Source organism: Lissotriton vulgaris, chromosome 1_2, assembly GCF_964263255.1.
Source record: "Lissotriton vulgaris chromosome 1_2, aLisVul1.2, whole genome shotgun sequence".
Taxonomy (NCBI): domain Eukaryota; kingdom Metazoa; phylum Chordata; class Amphibia; order Caudata; family Salamandridae; genus Lissotriton; species Lissotriton vulgaris.
In genome coordinates, this window is record NC_141686.1 from 359,624,240 (window position 1) to 359,640,846 (window position 16,607).

At 45.6% G+C, this 16,607-nt stretch overlaps 1 pseudogene across 1 annotated transcript in view; it reads left to right on the forward strand.

The window, feature by feature from the left end:
* Window positions 1-12,409, forward strand: part of LOC147736846 (uncharacterized) — a 59,415-nt pseudogene extending 47,006 nt beyond the window's left edge. The window contains exon 3 of the transcript XR_015307585.1: window positions 8,997-12,409. The product of XR_015307585.1 is annotated as an uncharacterized LOC147736846 (transcript). The remainder of the gene's footprint in view (window positions 1-8,996) is intronic.
* Window positions 12,410-16,607: the final 4,198 nt, after the last annotated feature.

A 16,607-nucleotide genomic window follows, 5' to 3' on the forward strand; every position in this document is an offset into this window, starting at 1 on the left:
CTTGGATCTGTTGTGGTTACGCCCTTAGGATTCAAAGTACGAGAGCGCCCTTGGCATAAATCCTATGATGCTGCAGTATGAATGCAATACATGAGAGCTATTAAATGCTACAAGAAACTGATTGAAAGAGCGCATGTCGAATTATTTGCAGATAAATCAAAAACAACTGTAAGCCTTCTAAGGAAATCTTCTCTATTGTGAACAACCTGATTAAACCCACCTCCAGTCCTGGATTAGCGGAAGCTTCTAATAACCATTGCAACAAGCTTGGTCAATGATCTTTATCTTTACTTTAACAGGGGTGGGAAAACAGTCAAACCTGTCTCTCTTGAGACAGGGACCTACCACTTTCAATGGGCTACCTTGGAGCAATTGGCTCTACTTGACACAGATTCTATTTACACCTTAATGCGTCAAGTGAAATCTGGATCTCCGGATAACCCATTTAAACCTGATTATATTTTTCAATTTCAGTAGAGCGTCACACCCATATTTCTAGAATTAGCCACTGAAGAAGTATCAATATCATGGAAATATGTCAAGGTTATCCCTTTTCTAAAAAACGTCTGTGCTAGATGCCACTCATCCAGAAAACTATCGAGCCATTTCTGTTCTGTTGTTTCTGTCCAAGGTTGTGGAGAAACATGTAAACAATCTCTTAACCAACATTTTTTACCTTAATGAAATATTAGATTGTTCGCAAAATGGATTTAGATCATACAGCTGAAATCGCTCTTTTCACAGTTATTGAATCCCTTTGCTGTACAGCAGATGCTGGCAAACCCCAGGCTCTGTACCTTCTGGATTTAAGTGCGGCCTTCGACACTGTCTCACATGCAATAATATTAACTTCTCTCACTGACCTGGGGGTACAGGGCAAAGGTCTGGCCTGGTTTACCTCCTTTTTAAAGGAGCGGTCCTTTCAATGTATGCCCCACACCACTCCCTTTGCCTCATCCCAAAGAGGACTGGCTCCTGGCATCCCTCTGGGTTCGGACCTCAGTCCTGCCCTTTTTAATATTTCTGTCAGACCCCTAGCAGAGGTAGTGAAATCTTTTGGAATATCTCACTAGTGTTGTATGCTAATTATTTCCCTGTCCAGGACACATCATTTATAATCATACTATCGTAATGGTGCCCCAGGGGTGGGAAGGGTGAGAGGGAAAGTGATGTGAGAAAAGGAATGTGCAGAATTGGTCAATTGTGCAAAATAAACAATTAATGCCATGCCAGCAGCACATATATTAATATATTCAATGCTGGGAGCGCAAGCTAGTTGACGGTTGTATCCGTCGACGTTTCGACCCCCAATTAGAAGGTTAGGTACACATGAGACCTTAAAACGGGGTCTTCATCAGGACGCAGGGAGTGAAGTGGGGCAAGTGGTTCTATAAAAGAGGAAATTGAATCAATAGATAATATATTACAAAAGTTAAAAAGCGCACTAGAAGGCGCAAAACTCAGCAATATTAATTAATTAATTGCCATGGGCGTAGGAGAATGAAAGGTGAGATTTAAGGATAACCACACCCACCCGACTGATACAGTGAATTATCAGTGGTTCAGTATGTGAAGAAACATCACTCACTTCACACAGAGCTAAATGCATTCTCCCAAGTGTAGATATGGCTAAGGATCGATTAGTGTAAGTATTGTGTAATTATTTCCCTGTCAGCAGTCGACTGGCTTTTGTGCCAAATCTAAAAACTTTGTGTTAGAAATGGGATTTCTGGCTAGCTCAGACTTGCTCCAAAGCGAGGCAGAAACCACCACTCTAGTCAGGATAAGGGAGTTACACTTCTAAAATAACCCCTGCTCACCCCCTTGGTAGCTTGGCACGAGCAGTGATGCTTATCTTAGAGGCAGTGTGTAAAGCATTTGCACATAACCAACAGTAAAACAGTGTACCCACTACAGAAGGACACCACACACAGTTTAGAAAAATATCCAATTTTTATATACTTAAGACTAGACCAAATCCGATAAAAATCCACATTACTATACTTCAAAATTGTCACTTATCCAAATCTTCCTTTAAAAAAGTTCCTTGGTGTCGATAGCTCCATCCGGGCCTATCACGATGTCGTGAACAACAAATCCAAAAACAATTCTGGCTGACAGTGGGGTCGCAGGCCAACTACGGGGTGGGTAAGACCAGCAAACAGTACCTTTCAGAGATGCAGGGTGATGGGGTCCTTGAAGTCACTCTTGTTGCAGGTCGAACTCCTTTCTGATGGAATCCGGAGCGCTGGCGCCAACAGGTGTCAGGTGCTGCGGTGTGAAGCGCAGCGGTATGGCGTGCGGTGTCCCCAGGTCTCGGTGCACACAGCGGCACGGTGGCGGCATCCGATGGTGTTGTCGGTGAGACCACGTTTGCGCGGGATGGAGGTGGTGCTCGTCACTGTGCTAGTAGGTCACGGTGCAAGCAGCAGCGTTGTCGTTGCTGAAGTGCTGTCGTAGGCTGATGAACTGGAGTCAATGGCGCCGACGTCGGTAGGCCAAGGCTGTGGTGTGGGATGAGGGCGGTGCGTTGTGTAACTTACGAGCAGTGCCCCCGAACCGTGGTGCAGGCAGTGGCATCAGTTTTAGTGGGAAGTGGCGACATCAGGAAGGCCACGGCGTTGTCTTGTAGTGAGGTGGTGCAGAGTGCGGGCCCACAGGTCGCGGTGCGAGCAGCAGCTCGGTGATGGCGTCAGCAGGTGTCGTCGGTGAGACCAGGGGCGTGGTGGCAGTGCCCTCTGAGGTGCCAAAGCTTCGCATGAAGCAAGGCAGTGCAGAGTGCGGTGCCCACAGGTCACAGTGCGAGCAGCGGTTCGGTGATGGCGTCATCAGGCCTTGTCAGTGAGACCAGGGTCGCGGTGCGCCGTTGCAGCGGTGCCCTCTGCGGTGCCTTCAGGACACGGGTTCGGCAGCATCATCGTAGACGTCATCTAGTGGCGTTCTTCGGGTGGCAGCATAAAACATACAGTCCCCAGTGCTGCGGGTCGAAGAACCTGAAGTCTTTGCTGTTCCTGAGACTTCGTGAACAGGGGGTCAAGCTTCATGTCTGGATAGGTGAGGTGATACCCCTTACCCAAAGCTATTAAAGTGCCCCTCGCTTCTTCAGGGAAGAGAGGCCACAATCCTGCTCCCCAATTCTCCTCAGGGACTTCATTCATGTGGATTGCTGCCTCGTACCCCTGAAACCACCTTTGTATGTCATCCCCCTGCTTGAATTCCTTGCCCACATTCTTAGGGATGTGCATGATTCTGTCTGCCTGTCTTGACGAGTTGCCGCCACCATCTGAGCCGGGTCTACTCCTTAATTCCAGCGCCATAAGACCTCACTCATGGTCTAGCAATATTTTCTCTTCTTCCATGGCTAGTATTTTGTTTTCCCTCTCACTTTCCATCCTGAGTTTTTCCAACTCAAACTTCCTTGCTTCCCACCTGTCCTCCAGTTCCTCTGGGGACAGGCCACTGCTGCCTGGCCGGAAGGGTTCCCCCCACCCAAAATCTCATCCCACCTAGAACCAGACTCCCCCACCTCTCCACTAAGGTCACCAGATTGCCCACTTGCATCTCTGGCTGCTACCCAGGCCCTCAGCGCCTTTTGTAGCTCGTCCTTCCTAGTGAGACCTCTGACTTGGACTTTGAGGTTTTTGCACAAAGACTTCAATTCTCTCTTTGAGTAGAGCTCCAACCTATCCTCCTCAAAGGCAATGTCCATGGATGCAACGGATGATGCTATTGATTCCGGCTTGATGAAGCAGAAAGTTCACCTGGCAAGATAACAAAAATTGGGCAATAAGAAAACAGGTTAGTATGTGGCACGTAATGGTCTGCGATATGGCAGTAGTGCACACCAATCACTGTAAGTCAAGTGCAAATGCAAGTCCGATCCTCACCGCTGACAACTAGTGATAGAAATGGGATTAATGGCTAGATCAGACTTGGGCCAAAGCGAGGCAGAAACCACCAATCTAGTCAGGATAAGGGAGTTACCCTTCTAATATAACCCCTGCTCACCCCCTTGGTAGCTTGGCACGAGCAGCCAGGCTTATCTTAGAGGCAGTGTGTAAAGCATTTGCACATAACCAACGGTAAAGCAGTGTAAGCACTACAGAAGGACACCACACCAGTTTAGAAAAATATTCAATTTTTATATACTTAAGACAAGACCAAATACGATACAAATCCACAATACTATACTTCGAAATCGCCACTTATCCAAATATGCTTTAAAAATAGTTCCTTGTTGTCGATAGCTCCATCCGGTGCTATCACGACGTCATGAACAACAAATCCAAAAACAGTTCTGGCTGACCGCTGGGTCGCAGGCCAACTACAGGGTCGGGAAGACCCTCAAACAGTGCCTTTCAGTGATGCAGGGCGATGGGGCCCTTGAAGTCACTCGCGTTGCAGGTTGAGCTCCTTTCAGATGGGATCCGGAGCGCTGGCGCCAACAGGCGTTGGGTGCTGTGGTGTGAAGCGAAGCAGGGCAGCGTGTGGTGCCCTCAGGTCGCAGAGCGAGCAGCGGGTAGGTGGCTGCCTCAGATGGTGTCGTCTGTGAGACCAGGGTCGCGGTGCAAGATGGAGGCGGAGGAAGAGGTGTGGCGCCGCGGCTAGGGCACTGACTCCGGAATCTGGGGATCATGGTTCGATCCCCTGCACCGGCGACAGATTAGCCTAGCACCATGTGACTCTGGGCAATAGCTTACTTAATCTTCCTGACAGCCCCCAGCGCCTTGAGACCCTAACGGGTGATTGTGCGCTTTACAAATGTGGATTATATATTATATGTGGCTTATATAGGCGGTGCTCGTCACGGTGCTAGCAGGTCATGGTGCAAGCAGCGGCATTGTTGTTACTGAAGCACTGTCGTCGGCTGACGAACTGGAGTCGATGGCGCCGGCGTCGGTAGGCCAAGGCTGCGGTGTGGGATGAGGGTGGTGCATCGTGTAACTTACGAGTGGTGCCCCCAAACCACAGTGCAGGCAGTGGCGTTGATTTCGGCTGGAAGTGGCAGCGTCAGGAAGGGCACGATGTCCTCGTGTAGCGAGGTGGTGCAGAGTGCGGGCCCAAAGGTCGAGGTGCGAGCAGCGGTTCGGTGATGGCATCAGCAGGCATCGTCGGTGAAACCAGGTTTGTGGTGCGGCGTGGCGGCAGTGCCCTCTGAGGTGCCAAAGCTTTGGCGTGAAGCAAGGCGGTGCAGAGTGCGGTGCCCAGAGGTCACGGTGCAAGCAGCGGCTCAGTGATGGCGTCAGCAGGCATCATCGGTGAGACCAGGGTCGTGGTGCGGCATTGCAACGGTGCCTTTTGCGGTGCTTTCAGGACACGGGTTCAGTAGGATCTTGGTGGCGTTCTTTGGGTGGCAGCACAAAACACACAGTCCCCATTGCTGCGGGTCGAAGAACATGAAGTCTTTGCTGTTCCTGGGACTTCGTGAACAGGGGGCAAGCTCTACTCAAGCCCTTGGAGAGTCTCAACAATTTGGTTGCAGAAATCCAGTCCAGGCGTTTCACTGCCCAAGACAAAAGCAGCCACTGCAGGTCAGCCCAGCAAAGCACGCAGCAAAGCGGTCTGTCCTTTCACAGTTTCTTCGGCTCTCCTTCTGTGCAGTCTTCTTGATCCAAATGAGTTCTAAAGTTCAGGGGTCTGGGACCCCGAATTTGTCCACAAAAATCCTTTGACCTGCAAGGCAGCGGGTGTTGGTGTCCAGCCAGAACCAATTGGGCCTTCTCTTGCGTGAATTCCTGGCAGGAGTGGAGACGGCTTTGTCAGAGGCAGACCAGGCCCTTTGAGGTGTAAGGAAATCTCCTCCCTCTTCCCCCGTCGTAACTCAGGGCTATTTTGCCTTTTCCTGACCTACCTAAACTATCGGGAGACCCATGCTCCCTAGCCATCTGTCGTCCAAAAACCAGACAGGCAATCCACATTCCAGCAGAGGCACATGGGATGACCCACTTTCTAAAAGTGGCCTTTATGAACTCAGAATGAAAAGGACACCCTCGCTAAAGGCTGTGTCTTTAGAGGCTGAGTTCAGGCCTACCAAACTTCCTTCACTTATACCTTTCTCGGGCTACGTACGCAAGTGACACAATCCGTGCTGCAGGCCTACGAGTAGCGGTGGGCTCACAAGCCCCGGCACCCGCAGTGCTTGTTACTGGGGACTGACAAGTAAGTCACACATCCAATCATAACACAATTTACCACAGGACCAACTGCGCTTTACCACTGATCAGCAGTGCGAAAAGTGCGCAGAAACGTTATACCAGCAAAAACAAAGTCAAAACCAAGAGGGCAGAAAGCAAAAACTCGGTGGAAACACACCAAAAGATGCCAAGTCTAACACAGTGCTGCCCAGATGGATGCATGACAACTGTTTAAAACTTAACTCCAAAAAAACTGAGATCCAAGGAGTACCCAGCCTAGCTGCCTAGATGCAATTTTATATGCCCTCCAGAACACTACACTGCGCTTCGCTAATCTAAACCTGGCCCACATCCCTCATCATAGCAGAGCCAGAATGAGAGGTTGCTCCTTTCATGCCTTAGCTCTGACCAGATGGAATTCTATGCCCCCTAACCTTAGAAAGATTCAATATCACTTACTGATTCGGAAACAGTGGAAGACCCGGCTCTTCTCCATCTGGGCTGATGATTTCGCCTTTCTGCCGCTGTTTTTCTTAGGATCCTTTTATGTCCCTTGCTGATATTGTCTGACACCTGGACCCTCACCTTCCCCTCAAGGCAGGAGGTCTCCCGGTGTTGTGCATTCTAAGGCTCTGCTCCCCCCTTGTAAAGGGTCAAAGTGGTTTTACCCATGCAGTAAGTGCCATTATCTGCAGAGGAAATAAGAGACAGTGCACACAAATTCCCAGCCCAGTAAAGGCCTGAAACAGACCCAATTAAAGGAGCGTGTACCTACATGTTCGCCTCCTCTGTTTGTACCACATATGCATCTACCTGTGCACCTCCTCCGTTTGTATGCCCTGGGCGAGCTTCTCTAATTACGCTTGTGATCCTCGTACTGCCAACCATGGCATTTGACTATCAGACCATTACCTGATGTCTGCTGTGTGCATCGAGTCACACCCCTGCTTTAGCTGCCAATGAAACCTGCTGAGTGAGTACACAGACATAAGGGAGTATGGAAGGTGATGAACAGGGAGTATGTTAAAGCTGAATGTAAGAAATGTGCAGGGGTGTAAATGCTGCACTCACCCTCAAGCAACGGACATCTTGTCCCACTCTGCCAATGCTCCATCCACCGACAGAGAAGCATGCTGGCACCAAACGCAAAACATTGTCAGAAACCATGGTAAGGTAGAAAAAGACAAAAAGCAGACATGCATTGGCAGCAGAGATATCACAGGTATATTACTGGTTGTGATGGAATCTCTATAATAAATGCTGCAATCTTCCAACAAATGCTTGAACCATCTCTAGGAATGTGGCAAAGATAACTTAACAAACAGAAAAGTAAAGATAGGAGTTGGAACTTCATCTGCTCCAGTGTGAACTGGAAAGTATTGTCAAGAAGAGTGTGAATGGAGCTTCATTTGTTATATACTTCCTGGAGCGTAACCTTGACTATATACTTCCTAGAGCGTTACCTTTATTATATACTTCCTGAAGCGATACCTTTATTATATACTTCATGAAGAGTTTTCTTTGTCATGTAGTCTTGAAAGCGTTACTGCTGTTATACACTTACTGAAACTGAAGTGACAGCAGCACATCCTGAGCCCTCTTTTTCCACAATCACTTCTTGTTTAAATGAAATCTTAGCCATGTGCGTCTTCGTAAAGCTGTACCTCTAGCAAGAGGGCGCTCCGTGAGTGCTCTTTCTGTACTAAGTTACTCTGAAAATCACCTCCTTTTCTGAATTAGGTAAGAGTGACATGTTCAATGGAAGATTTAGTTAAATATCTGTGTATGGTGAAATAGCCCTTGGTAACTTTAAAAAATGGTAAAGAAGAGATGTATTTTACAACTAGTTAAATATTGTGTATTCACATTCTCTTACATTTTCATTTAGTGATTTTAAATCTCTTTACATCCAATAGGAAACCAGCCTTGAATGCACAAATGATCGTGAATAATGACAGTAATCGTGCAAATCTAAAAAAAAACGGTTAGAAAAAATGAGCTCCAATATTCAGGAAAAGATCTGCACAGTCAGAGACTGAGGAACCTGAACATAAAATGATAGATCCTGGAAGAAGCAGTGAAGAGCAATTCAGTGGATCTAAGAGCCTGAGCTGTGCACCTCCATGCAACAGGACTAAGAAATGACCTCTAGAAAATTAAGGCAACAACACTGACAAACCACCTCCTGAATAAACAGGCCTCCACCATCAGCTTTGATCATGTGTTCGGTATGAGGTGGATCCAGCTTTGCTCTGCTTCCTATAATGATGGCAGACCACCATTCAGCGTGCTAGGTGTATTGTAAACTCTTTCAGGCCATCCACAGGAGCAAGAGAAAAGCACAATGGAGTGGAGTCAGACAACTGAAGGGTAAAGGGAAGAGAGGGTCTCTGATCTACAACAGACTGTCCCAATTTGCATCGACCTGAAGAAAGACTAATCATTACCCGTAAACATGCAAACCCATTATGTAATCTAAAGACATAACCACCTACAAAGAAATGTACTTGCCACAATTATAATATATGTAGTTGGTGAGTTTTGTATTTCATTGTGAAATCTGATATTAACCATCCAAAATACCACATGCATACAGGGATTGTGAGAATAACACACGTGCTTTATAAACTATGTTAGCTCTTCAGGAAAAGCAGTCCTGGGATGCAGACAAATATAAACAAGACCCAGAGTCACTGACAAAGAAAGGAAAATCATACACCTGCAGCAAAAGCTTTAGTTTGTCATCACTACTAAAGAGCCATCAGCAAATACACACAGGAGAAGCAACGTGCAATTGCAATGAATGTATGAAGAACTTTAGTCAGTTAGCACTCCTAAAAGATAATCAGCGAACACACAGAGGAAAAACCATACCATTGCACTGAATGTGTGAAGTGCTTCAGTCGGTTATCACAACTCCAAACACATCAGCGAACACACACAGGGGAAAAACCATACCATTGCACTGAATGTGTGAAGAGCTTCAGTCGTTCATCACAACTCAAAAGACATCAGCGAGCACACACTGGGGAAAAACCATACCATTGCAATGAATGTGGAAGTAGTTTTAGTGATTCCTCAAATCTCAGGATTCATCACCGAACACACACAGGGGAAAAGCCATTCCAGTGCAGTGAATGTGTGAAGAGCTTCAGTCGGTTATCACATCTCCAATCACATCACCGAACACACACTGGGGAAAAACCATACCATTGCAATGATTGTGGAAGTAGTTTTAGTGATTCCTCAAATCTCAGGATTCATCACCTAACACACACAGTGGGAAAACCATTCCAGTGCAGTGAATGTGTGAAGAGCTTCAGTCGCTTATTAGACCTACAAAAACATAATCGAACACACACTGCGGAAAAACTATACCATTGCAATGAATGTGTGAAGAAATTCAGTCAGTTATCAACCCTCCGGAGCCACCAGCGTACACACACAGGGGAAAAACCATACTATTGCACTGAATGTGTGAAGAAATTCAGTCATTTATCAACCCTCCGGAGCCACCAGCGAACACACACTGGGGAAAAACCATACAAGTGCAGTGAATGTGGAAGTAGTTTTACTGATTCCTCACATCTCAGGAGACATCAGCGAACACACACAGGGGAAAAACCGTTCCAGTGCAGTGAATGTGTGAAGAGCTTCAGTCAGTTATCACATCTCCAAGCACATCAGCGAACACACACTGGGGAAAAGCCATTCAAGTGAGGTGAATGTGCAAAGTGCTTTAGTCGATTATCAATTCTACGAAGACATCAGCAAACACATACAGGGGAAAAACCATACCATTGCAGTGGATTTGGAAGTAGTTGTGGGAAGGATGTTCAACAAACTACAGGGATTAGTGATAAAACCTATAAACACAACACACTTGAACAAGTTTAACAAGCACAGACTGGAGAATATTTCTAGCTGGTTTTGGTGTTTGGTCCTTTTGTGCAACAACCGGTTCAATGACAGCTGCTAGAGAACAACGTTCAAAGGCAGAAGAAGTAAAAGTAAATTGTGACCTGTAACTGTGAGAAATAGTACTTGCAGTACACAACATTTAGATCCGAAGCCCTGACGCGGGGCAAAAGATGCTCATTTCGATCATCACATGCATCTGTTAATACACCCACCATAGTGGCACTTCCCCAGAGGTGTCCAATATCGAGCCTTGGGAAATTTGCTGGCTCACCACTGACTGTAAATGATTCACGGCCCGATTAATTATATATGAATATATTTTAGACCTTTCTTATTTACCCAACCAACACCTAACTGGTGAAAGGACAAAATGCGTGCATGATGGCAACATTATTGATCAGAGAGAAAGCATTTGAAAAGTTTAGTTCTTAATAGGTTTCTGAAAGCTTCACGGTTAGGTAAAGATTGAATCTTGAGCAGTAAATAATTCAGCTCTTGGAATCCAGAAATATCGACTCGCTGCTTTACATTTCTTGATCCTTTGCACTGGAAAAGAAATCTGGATTCATAAGTAAAGGAACACAAAAGATACTGAGTTTTGATACAAATGATATTCAGGTTTTCATTTACAAGCTTTAAGCCAAACTCTTTTTAACATCTATATCCAATCTCTGGCAACAGTGGCCAGGAGCAAAGGATTAGCTGTGGTATCTTACGCGGATGACTCACAGCTGGTAGTGGCATTATCTGACGACTCTGGGAAGCTACTGCAGATTGGATAACGGCCAATTGTCATCAGCTCAATGGCAACAAATTGGAGCTCTTGGTGGTGGGCAAAGATATCCATCTGTGAAGTGACCTCTGGTAGCCGTCCTCTTTGGGCCCTCCGCCGGCTCTTAAAACGGCAGTAAAAAATCTAGGAGTCTGGATAGACCTTCTTTTCAAACCCAGACTAAGGTAGTAGCCGGAGTTTGTTCCTTTGCTGGGTTTCTTCGACCCTACCATCCATCAGGTAATCATTCAGGCCACAGTACTCTCTAGACTGAACTATGCGATCTCCCTATATATCGGGACCAATAGGGCAGAGATACTGTGTTTACAAAAGGCACAAAATGTAGCAGCCCAGGCCCTCCTTTGTCAGCCGAGAATCTGCTCCATCGCAAATTCCATCCGCAAACTACATTTGCTGCCGGTGGAGAAATGCATCCGAGACTCTCTGTATTGCCCACAGAATCATGATTCTCCAATCTCCTGCTATCTGGCTACCCTCATGGCATCCTATAGACCTACCCGTCAGCTGCGCTCCAAGGACCAGCATCTGGCGGTAGTTCCTCGGTTAAGCTTTGGAACTCCCTCCGTGCACATATTAGAAACATTAAAAAACATTCTCTTTTCCGTAAAACATCAAAACTCACCTCTTCCCTGCATAATTGCCTCCTGGGTGTTCTTGGCTTGCTTATGGCAGTGACATTTTAGCGCTGTTATGCCCGTTGTTGCGGCAACTGAGCGCTTTATAAAACCCCTTAACATAACATAACAAGCAAAAAGAAACCCTCGTTTTAGAAACTGCCAGTGAATGAATGGATATAAAAAGTATGTGCTGCCTCGTGAGCGAACAGTGAAACTTTGTAATGCAGTTGGGACGTCTTCAGACCACAAATAAGATAGATCGTAGCATTCTGAATCATCTGTAAGGTGCTTTTGTGTTGCTGGAGCTGCCAAATACAGTGCTCTGATAGCCCAGCCTTGTGTAGAGGAAGGAGTTCACCGATATAATATGCACATCAGAAGAAAGGATACATCTTCAGTAGCCAAAGATAGTAGAAACTAATGCTTTACACTGAGTTCATTTTAACAAAGTGCTGAGTCTGGGAAGTTCTTCCTGCTGCCGACCATCATCATCACCACCACCACCCAACCAGTGAGGAACAACAAGAAGAATGCTCTTCAGCACACCCATCCTATACATAACACGCTACAGGGGTTTGCTCCAGGGTCAAACTCACTTTACTTTCACGTCAACAGCAACAAGTTCTAAACTGAACAATTTATATTCAGGAACAAGGGGTTTGTACGGCCATTAGTGGCATAATACATTTGAAACCCAGTAATTTATAGATCTGATTTACTGATACATAACCAAACATCCAAACACCACCCATGTATGGACATCCAAGAGCCTTTTTGAAACCACACTACAGAGGTGTGTACCAGGATTTACTTTAACATTTACATGAACTAAATTTTGATACAGCAAGAACAATCATGATGCTATGAAATGTACACAATCATGACTAGATTTTACTTATTACTAAGAAATGTATGTTTTTTGATATGTAATAAAACAACACATTTATTTTAATACATGGTATTTGACTGTTGATTGTATAAGAAATCTTAAATGTGATTTAGTTCCTAAACTATAAAGATAATTTGTGATGTCAGCAAAGAGCCTAGTTTATTTGGCCCTAGAGTGGTCAACTGATCTCGATAGCGTGACTGCTTTCAGCAGGAGTCTGCCGCACGTGGCATTAGAGGGGCCTAGTCTCAATAGCATGACTGCTTTCAGCAGGAGTCTGCCGCAGGTGGCATTAGAGGGGCCTAGTCTCAATAGCATGACTGCTTTCAGCAGGAGTCTGCCGCAGGTGGTATTAGCGGGGACTATTCTCGCCAGTGTGCCTTCTCTCAGAGTGAGAGGTGCTGAAAATATGTCTGTATCCTGGCCCTACTCTTGTTAATAATCCATAAAAATACCACAGAATGTTTAGTATTTGAAAGCAGTCTGCCATACAAGGGCTTTAAACATGAATTTGTCAAATACATTTAAAAAAAATTTTTAAGGTTCTGTATCTAATGTCTGATGGGTTTTCTTCGAAAGCCCTTTCTCCTTCGGAAGAAGTTTTCCATCAACAGACCCAATGGGATTTCTGATTAAAGGTTGACAATCCGTCCACCTCTAAACAGGGCTGGTGGGTGGACCATTGGTTTGGCTGATATAATGCTTAGTTGTGTTTTTGATAGAGTGCCCTGTCCACCACACCCTGAATCCAGCCCGTCTATTTTGAGTTACATTTGAAGACTGTCCCCCTCATTTATAGTTTGACAGGTAGCCCAGAGGAGCAGGAGTAACAACTTCCACTACCCCGTTGGACCACCATCCACCATATTTAGTGATCTCCACCAACCTGGCTATCCCTGGGTCTTCAGAGGAGCGTCTCATACTGACCATACAGTATACATATTTAAATCACAGTGGCTGTCACTCTGGTTGTTGAACTAACGCATTAGCAAGAATACATGCCTAAGCATCACTTGGAATGACAGGTACATATCATAATTGGTAACATGATCAATGCAAGTCAATCACAGCCCCTAAAAGGCATCGTATTTATAATCACTTGATTATAATATTACAACCAGGCACCATGGCAAGAATGCATGGCAAAATACTTCCAATTTACTTATCATTTCGCATATTGCATGTGACTTCCCATCCCTAAGGGAAACAACATTATGTAAGTGCACCACTTGTGCAATTGCACCTTTACACCTCTAGGGGATGTCTCCACAAAGACAATCCATGTTTAGCCTTTAACTCCTCTGTGTAGTCATAAGCATCTGCTCCCAGCTGCAGAACAAAAGTTCCAGCATTAGGAGGCTTTATTAAACATGAATAACCCTTGAGGGGTTCTTTCCTTCAATCCCCAGAGACTGAGGGTGGAGACGTTCTACTTTTGTGCTGGGGGAGGCTGCGTTGCTTCTGCAGCTCCCCCTGCACTTTTGCCAACAAATAGTGATGACCCCATCTTCCTGGTGCCATCATGCACTGAAAACTAGCAGGTTTTCACTTCAGGCCTTGCCAGGCCCTGCAAGGCTATATGGGATGCTTTCCACCCCATCACATGCATATCTGAGCAGCAGCTCTCCTGCGGCTCCGGGGAGAGCCACACAGACTCCGATGGTGGCCTCATGCCCCGTTTCCACTTTCTCGGGGGCCCACTCCAACACGGGCACCCTGCATCCAGGTAAGTTGGAGAGCAGCTCTGGTGCCCACCACCAGCTGCTCTTGCTGACTTCCCAACTGGCCTGCCCGCTTGCGTGCTGCCGCGGGAGCCGGCCTGTCATTCTGATCTGCCCGCTCCTGTGGGCAGACACAGACTCCGTCCCAACTCCTGAATGTATTGATGAGGTTACATACGGGGAACTATGCACAGGTAAGATGTGGGAGGAATGGGGCGCTGTCATCTAGGTTCCCAGTTGGCAGGGGGGTGAGGCAGGGGAGCGTTTTGGCACCAACCCTGTTTTGCCTCTACGTAAATGGCGTAATCTCACATCTGGATGATGTCCCTAATAATGATGCGCCAAGGTTGGCAGGCAGGAGGGTGCCGTGGATTATGTTAGCTGATGACACCCTCCTGCTTTCCAAGTCCCCTATGGGGATCCAACTAATATTGGACGGCTTTGGGGATTTCTGTCAATGCCGTGGATTGGAGATAAATGTTGACAAAACAAAATTTATGATATTTAATCCTCCGGCATCCTCCCGTCCTAATCCTATTCTGGGTTCTGCGAGATTGCAAAGGGTTACGACTTTCCAGTACTTAGGGGTTACACGGCATGAAAATTTGTCCTGGGGACCCCAACAAGTAAAATCGCAAATGAAACTGTCCCTGCTAGCGGAGGGCATTCTTAGAGTCTCCAACACTTCGACCTTTAAACCAGTGAACCCCGCACTGGAGATTTATAAGACTCAAGCGAGGGCTGCGGTTCTCTATGGTGGGGAGTTATGGGGGCACTCATGCAGGTCTAAATCCCTAAAACGGAAACTAAATTCATCAGACAGTTATTTACACTTCCGCAAAGCACCCCGCTTCTCCCCCTAAGGCTAGATCTAGGGCTGAATCCCATAGAAGATGAGCTGTCACTCAAACCTCTTAGGTTCTGTTGCAGGCTCTGGACAACGCCAGATCTGCTGAATTATAGGCTAGAGCTTAAGCAAATACTAAGTTATAATAGTGCAGCAAAAATCCCCTGGTTGATGTTCCTTAAACATGAATTTGAGAGATTGGGATTACCTGCCCTGTGGCATGATCCGGAAAGGGGCTGTCGCGAGGTTTCGGATAAGTCCCTTACTAGGATTTTTATGGACAAAAAACGTAATTCTGTTTTGTACGACTCCCATGCTGGCACTTTGACCAATTCCTTTTATTATTTAAGGTTTCGTACTTTTTTGAGGATTTTATGGATGTTGTTTATCCGATTTTAGCCAGGAAACTTTTAAACAATGGAGATATGGTACTTTACCCTTAAGAGCTTTTGCAAGCAAATGGTCAGCCTCTATAAATAAGTCTTGCCCAGGATGTAGCTGTGACGTAGAGGATGAACTCCACGTCCTCTTCTTTTGTCCAGCGTACAGTAAATCCAAGAAGCATTGGCTAGTACCTTTATGTAAAAATCTGGGTTTTCTACATTGTATATATGCTTTTAGAATTCTTAAAACTAATACTTCTGGACACATTGTATTTGCACTTTCTAAGTACTTGTTAGCCATGTGGTTTAAGCGACGGCACTTAACCGCAAATGAATGTTAATGACTAAATATTTATAAGATTATTGTACTGTGAATACGTGTATTATACGTTGTATGAAATGTATAACTTATTGTGCCAACTTAAATGAACTATGCATAATCTCCTTTTAATCAATGTTTTTATCTTGTTCTCATTTATGGCAAAACTAGCCGAAATAAAGAATTTATGAATGAATAAGAATTGCTACTCCTCAAAAAACAAACCGTGTGGCTGACCCTGGTTAGGCACCTCAATTTTACAGTCACCAAATTAGTCCTTGTTATGTGCAAAGCACGTCCGGAGCTTGCCACACATATGCTCCACTGATCAACAGATAACAGAAGTTTTCCAAAAAGGACGGTGCACCAAGACGCAAAATTCAGAAAACTCCCAAAATCTTCGATCACTGAATTCTTTATTATTTCAATCTTTAGAAAAGCCTCAGCCAACGCGTTTCGTTCCACTTAAACTTCGTCAGGGCTCGATAATCACTTGAAGTTTAGTACATGAGATCCCAGGTCAGATTAGACCATACATATTCATATTCTCTCAAGTCTTGTTACTGGTAAACAAGGAAGGTTGCATCTATTTCATCAGCACGTATCATAGGTACCACAAGTTCTCGCACATAGACCTTTGGCAATCTTGTGAGAACTGATGAGGTGTTATAATTCAAGAAAAAGACTCTGATGAGCTGTAGTGTTCAATTTGGCCCGTGGTCCTCCAAGAGCAATAGTAAGCCCTCAAGGAAATAGTAAATAAGGTCCGTCTTCAATAAGAGTAGAAGTATTTATAATCCCCAAAGATGTGTACACCCGGGCGGCCCCCCAGTCATGTGAACATTCAATCTCAATCTGAAGATGCGAGCGATCGTATCGGGAACTCAGAAAAAGACTGACCTGGGATCTCATGTACTAAACTTCAAGTGATTATCGAGCCCTGACGAAGTTCCAGTGGAACGAAGCGCGTTGGCTGAGGCTTT